The sequence below is a fragment of the Oxyura jamaicensis genome, chromosome 4, assembly GCF_011077185.1.
Source record: "Oxyura jamaicensis isolate SHBP4307 breed ruddy duck chromosome 4, BPBGC_Ojam_1.0, whole genome shotgun sequence".
In the NCBI taxonomy this organism is placed as follows: Eukaryota; Metazoa; Chordata; class Aves; order Anseriformes; family Anatidae; genus Oxyura; species Oxyura jamaicensis.
Genome location: NC_048896.1, coordinates 280730 through 287517, shown reverse-complemented (window position 1 = coordinate 287517; position 6788 = coordinate 280730). Strand labels below are relative to the sequence as shown.

The window sequence follows — 6788 nt, the reverse complement described above, 5'->3', positions numbered from 1 at the left end:
TATGATTATAGTTGCCAGAACCTTTATTAACCAAACAGCATATTTATTAACAGCTTGCTAACCAGTGCTGTGACATAGAACAGTCTTGTCCTTGGCTGTTTTCTCAACACAGAGGAATGGTACCAGCACCACTTCTGCAACAGTTTGCCGTTAGGATTACACCCCAACAGGCACTTCCGAAACTGGGGTGGAAAGGAAACCTGACAGCATGGAATCAGTCAGGCATTCAGCAAGCTTGCTCAATACCTCATCACATTTACGTACAGGATCAGAATACGGAGGCAAAGGCTCCTGCCCAAGTCAAAGAAGGAGTCAGTTCCCTCGGTGTGCAGCTGTGTTGCTCAGCAAGTGCCTCACTTGGGGTATTTGACAAACTGACACTCTGCCAAACTGAGTGTCGAACTCAGCTTGTCAAATACACGCAGTGCTGCACTGCGGCTCTCTTCAGGCTGTCAGAGTCTTCACTGAGATGCTGTCCTGAGCAAATGAAAAGGGAAAAGAAGGTTTGAACCTGCTGTTAACTTCAGAGACATTTTCCACTTAGAAAACTGTCATCATCCCTCCCACATTTACCCCTCCAACATTTTTCTTTGGGTAAGGGAGAACCACACAAGCAGACATTGCCTTCTGCTGAGGGAAATGTCCACTATATTAGTTCAAAGGCTAAAGCTCTGTGGAGCTAGAAATGATGCCAAGTTTTAAACTAACCTTCTGCCTTAGCTGTACATCTACCTCAGTAGCTTGAAATATTGACAAAATGTCCATCCAAATGCTCAGACATGTGATTTGGGTACAATATCATGAAGACCGATGTCTCTCTAGACACACAAAGTCTAGACAAAGACCCTGAGAACATAATGCAGTGGAACAGTTCTGCATTGGTTAGAGATAAGGGCATGATAATCTAACAGACTTTTCACAGCTTTCATTTTTATCCTCCTAAATTTAAACAAGTTTTTCAGGCTTCTTAGATTTATTTTCTTTTATTTGGGTCCCTATGGTACAGGTTGGGGTGAAATCCTGGCTCTATACACGCCAAAGATAAAGTTCCTTTTGGCAGGAATAACCTTAGGGTTTTACCTCTTATTGTACCACTGATAGCTAAACCAATCTTTTTACCTAGACCTAAAGATTTGAAGAAGAAACCCTTCTAGACTGTCTGAAAAAATAATAATAATAATAATAATTAAAAAAAAGGTACAACTCTGCCCATGTGCATCCATGTAGAGGATCACCACTGGTTCTCCTGGAAGTAAAATCAGCTGCCAGCATCGGCTCAGAGTCCAGTGCCATGTGTGTTCACTTTTGAGAAAAAAAAAAAAAAAAAAAAAAAAAAAGCGGCCACAGCAGCCTCTGGTCCCTGCAAACTTCAGTCCCAAACTCTGCCTGCCAGCATGAAGCTGCACTGTTACATGTTATAAAAATAGTGATATTAAATAAAAACCATAGCACCACACAGAAAAACAGTGAACTTCTTTGGGAATGAAGTGAAACTTTCTCTTCCGTTGTCAAACCAACCCCCTTCTGCTTCATTTCGAGCTCACAGAAGAAGCCTCTCCTGCAATAAATGGAGTTTTTCACCCTAATACACTGACATAATCCATGTTCCTTTAAGTATGAACATAACCTCCTCCTCCCAGTATTCCTTAGCACAAAGACCAGAAGATGCTATCAACTCCCCTATTCCTTTAGCAAGAGTATTAATTAAATTTAGAAAAGCACTTGAAGAAAATTAAATAAAATATATGCAAGAGTGCTAAGTTATACCAGGTACCACGTCATTCTGGGATGTTGACAGTTCAGAATTTGAGTCTAAAAACAATCTGAAATTCTGACATGTGCAGCTCTTGTAAAAATTCATCATGACTCCTGAACTGCACACATTTTGCATAACGCTAGTTCAGTGTCATTCATATTCTCTGCAGGCCAGGCCCAGCTATAGTCTAGTTTTAATCATGGCGCTTTTAGCTTCCTTCCTAGTCCCTGACCTTAATTTCACATGATCAGCAGCACCAGTTTCTGAGAAAGCAGCCAAACTATCTTTGGTATCAAATGAAAAACTAAAACAGTTATGCTAATTATATTTTGGAAGGCTGACCATTAAAGACATGAAAGTAGAAATCAGCTGCGGTATGCTAACAGCATTCCAGAGAGAGCAATTTATTAAATCTGTTCTATCTGACTTCTGGGGCTCTGTTTTAAAAGGATGATCATAGGATCCCATCAATATGAAAAGGGAATGTATTTTTGTTGTTTTTAAATTTAAAAATTCAAAATAAATGTCAAATGTGTTGTTTACACACGCTCCAAAAACAGCAGAGTGAAAAAAAGGTTTAACAGCAAAGAAACAGCTACAACTTTAAAGACTAAATCAACTTCTAGATGAGGTTACTAGAAAAGCTTTGCAATTCTTACATTCCCCCTACCCTTCACATTACACCTTTAGTGTGATGTAGATAGCAGATAGCCCTTTGTTCTGGCTCTTAATTTGGAATAAATTTCAATCACAGCAGATAAAAGTAGCATGTTCCAATGGATAAGAGTAGTGTGTGCATTTCATGAGTATTAGAAAACTCATGTCAGTGCTAATAAGCTGATTTAAGATCATTCTAGCAAAAGACTTACTGGTTTAGCCATGATTCAAACTGATGTGTGGTTGGTCAAATTTCTCTCCTTCCAAATCATACTCTGCAGTACCATAGAAAATTAAAAAAAGAATGTTCTGAAGTGTTCACATCGTTGTTGGTGGTGTTAATAAAGCCAGGATGAGCTCTCTGCCTGAAAATGCTTTCAGTAAAGAGTTAGATACTGCATGCTAGCTACTGGCAGCACAGAGGTAAAAAAAAAAAATAAACCTGTCCCCCCATAATACCTCCCAGACATAGCATAGTGTGATGGAGGGGCTGAGATGCACAAAGAAAGACTGAGCAGGCTTTTCAGCAGATATCAGTTACCAGACTTGCCTCAACTTCAATGCTGATTTCTAACAGTGGGAGATCTGGCCTTGAGAGGAGGAAAAAAAAGGGGGGGGGGGGGCGGGGGGGGAGAAAAAAACCCACAACATTGCTTCTGCTATTGCAGTTTAAAATAAATCCCCCATTGTGGCTTTCTGAGGGGGAAAACAGCCACAAGAAACGTTGCTGTCAGCAACAGATAAGAGAAGGGTCACACAGTGGAGATAATTCTATCAGCAGATGGGAACAGGGCTTTCTACCCCACCCTGTAATGATAGTATCTCATTTGAATGGATTTTTCATTGTCAGAGCTTCTGGTTTCAGACTGAAATGGGTATTTCCAACTAAAGGCTTAGTGTCATAAAACAGACTGAGCAATCAAGTGCATACTCTGGGGAAAAAACAGACTTTTTCTTCCTGCATTCTCCAGTAAGTTCCTTATTGAAGTCACAAAATGCTTTGTTTTCCCCCTTCTCCAAGCCACATACCATCTCTCAGGGATTTTTACATGGCTGTCAGACAGCTCTGCAACTTGTGATTAAAATAAATGAAAAGTAAAAGTATTGCATAGGTTTGACTCTAAGCCTAATAACATGTGTAAACATGTGGCTGTGTGTTTTTCACATGCTGAGTGGCAATGTCCTAAGATGCAGATTGCAGCAGTTTCAGGACATGCAGTTATTATTTAAGATTTGAGCTGGAATCAAGGCCATCGCTGTTTTCTGTTTAGTTAAACCCAAATGGCAGCCTTCATTGGAAGCAAGAATCCCCACAGATTTGTGGTGAATGAGGTCTGCTGATCCTGGCTACAAGTAAACCTTGGGACATGCTTCTCATAGGAGCTAGAATTCTTCATTATAACCAAATCAAATTCAAATGAGAGTTTGCTCGTGGCAGACTTCCATTGGCTGCCATTTTGATCCATTTAGGATCTTCTCAGGCTCCCAACCCTGCAGTTGAAACTGCTGTGAGCTTTGCCTGACAGATTTTGGAATATTTGTCTCAGGAGGTTCAATCTCAACTATAAGGCAGGCTCCAGCAAAGCCTGGAGCTGAAGCCCAAAGGGTTTGCTTCACTGCAGGCAAGCTGGGCTATATATGCAAGCATATCTCCCTGTAGCACATCTTCTGACTTGGATAAGACAGCTAATAATGTAAAAACAGAGCAAGAGGCCAAATGCTGCAGCCAGTTCATTATTAACTCTTGCTCTTTAGCTGGCAGGTCCCAAAGCAGCTCTAAGCTACCTGCTCTGCCATACAGCTCAGCTCCGGTCTGAGCCCATTGCTGCCAACAGTGCCATATTCTGCTTTGCCAGAGGGCTCCCAGGGGTGAAGATGGAGCCTTTTCAGTGGCGTATGAATTGCTTGCTCCCCAGGAGGAGCTCTGAAACTGCAGCATAGGGCAGCAGCTTTAGGGACAGCCCTGTCCCTGCCCCTGCTGGAACCTGGAGGCCTTTTCTCCCCCTGGCTCTGCAGCAACTGGGAAGGCCCTTGCTTCTCCTTTCAGGGGTCTTTGGGCTGCAGGTTACTGGACGGGGTGGTGACCAGCTGCCTTGTCCTAAGGAAAATTCCTAGGCACTGTGACTTGGTGAATACAGCCACTGCCTCTGTTTTGGTGAGGACCTGGGTGAGAGCCTGAAGTGTATCAGTGAGGACTATCCCTAAGCAGCTGCAGGAAGCATGAACCAGCCACACGTTCCTGGTGCTGTCTTCCTGTGCTAACCTGTTACCTCTACCACACAGCCCTATGTACGCTGGTTTTTGTCCTTGCTTTTTTCAGAAGACTGAGAGCAGCCTCTCCTTGCTCAGCCCAAGCTGTCTGTCCCCTCTGCCTATCCCTGCTTCACAATAAACATCTTCTCCGTCTTGTCCTGTGAAACTGACTTGCACTCTTCAAACTCGCTCCAAAAAGTGAAAAGCATAATCCAGCACTTTTCCCTGACAGAAAAATTAGCCCCACTTCTAATGGGAAACTACACAGTCTCCTACTTTGTGCCTCAATGTCTCCTTCCCATACCTTCCCTCTGTTTTCGCTGTGGAGGCTCTCCTGGTACCACTGTCCATCTGTCTGCATGCAGCACTGCGCTGGCGGGCACTGTCACACAGGAGACAGCAAGGCCACCCACCCCTCTGCTCGGTGCCATGTGTGACACGTCGGTGCTGCGTTGGTGCCCTCACTGCATGCTGTTCGGAGCCTTCCTCAGCAGGGCTTTGCAGAGCTGCACCCCTACTGCAGCAGTTCAGTGCCAGGCTCAGGTCCTGGACAGGCTTTCCTGCAGCACCCAAGATCAAACCTGCCTCTCCTGTCAGATCAGCATTCGTGGTAAAACATGTCCAGTGGGACAGCGAGGTGGATGGGCCAGTCCTGCTACCCCCCCTTCTTCAGGAGCAGGTATGCCCCTGGCAGGCACACTGCTGAGGTCTGGGACATTCAAAAGCAACCCTGATCCAGACCTCAGGCCTGGGATTGCTGTAAGGGACAGAAAAACAAGATGCACTGGCCCCCGCTCCTGTCTGCCCCACAGCTCAGGGCGCAGAGAGTCACAAGCACAAGGCACCATTCAAACACTCGGGTGAGGAGATTGTGGGTTTCGCTTATGGCTGCAGGAACAGCTTGCAAGGGCAAGAACCAGAAACGCTGCAAACAGCACCTCACAGCTTGTGCAAAAGCACCGGGAAGGGCCTGATAAACCTGTTCCCTGGCATTGTTGGCCGCGTGCCCTCCTGCATCTCCCCGTACTCACCTTTGATCTCCAGCCCCTGCCCTGGCTCCTCCACGGCACTCACAGGACTCTGCCTTCAGCTGCGAAGGGGAGGGAAGGAGGTGCACGGGTGACCACTCATCTGACAGCCTGGAGTCAATGGGCAGCGAAGAAAAGGAGCTGAAGAGCATGGTCGCGCCTGGCTGGGACACCAGCTCTCCCTGGTAAAACCCTCCTCCATCCCACAACTTCCCCCATTCTTCATTTGCGGTGTATCATCTATGACTAACTGAGATCAAAATCTCCCTACAGCCAGCAGCTCATCTGTAGCATGCGTGCATGTGAGCCCAGTGGGAAGCACGTACATCCCAGTACCAAGTAGGCTATGTACGCATTGCTAATGATATAAATTATCATTCACCCTAATCAATTAATCTGGGTCCCAAGGACAGCACTCTCTGAGATGGGAGAAGTCTGCATGCCCTAACTGTGTGCTTGCAGAAGTATACACTGCCCCACACCACAGCTCCTCCCCCAAGGGAAATACCAAAAAAAAAAAAACTCCTCTGGTTTAGGAAGATGGGCTCCCCACATGGAGGGGAGACAACCCAAACCTGAGCTGGCTCCTGTCCCCTGGAAGCTGGTGGTGTAATGGAGCCAGAACAGCTTTCTGCATTGCTAAGGATGCGGACATCCCATGTGTTTTGGCACTCCATCACCAGTGGTCCATGGGGCAGCCACCCCCAGGGACGATACCCCCCCATCCCCAGCCACCCATCAGCCAGCTGGATGGGGAGCTGACACCTACCGTGCTGAGCTAGCCTGGCCCCACCAGGGCAGGGGCACCAGTGTGGGGCTGGCCCCGGTGGTGGGGGCACAGCCCAGGCACACAGCTCGTTTTTGAAGGGGCTGCTCCTCCTTTGAGAGGAAGCTGCAAATGGGGAAGATAAGGCTGAGGTTAGATAACAGGAAATGTCTGGATGCGAGTGACAACACGTCCAGGTTGTGAAAGCTGTTCTCCCCATCCTGCACCAGGGTGCAAGGTTCAGAGCAGGGTGAGAGGCAGCTGGGACAGCCCTCACCCCGTGCAGCCATGTCACCTCAGCAGGCCTGGGCCACTAGAGCAGTGCTGC

At 46.4% G+C, this 6788-nt stretch overlaps 1 long non-coding RNA gene across 1 annotated transcript; it reads right to left on the bottom strand.

The window, feature by feature from the left end:
• Positions 1-6577, bottom strand: LOC118166644. The gene is made up of 3 exons (XR_004750643.1): positions 6464-6577; positions 5698-5805; positions 1-477 (listed from the first exon to the last, which is right to left on the bottom strand). It is a non-coding gene; the product is annotated as an uncharacterized LOC118166644 (long non-coding RNA).
• Between the last annotated feature and the right edge of the window lie 211 nt (positions 6578-6788).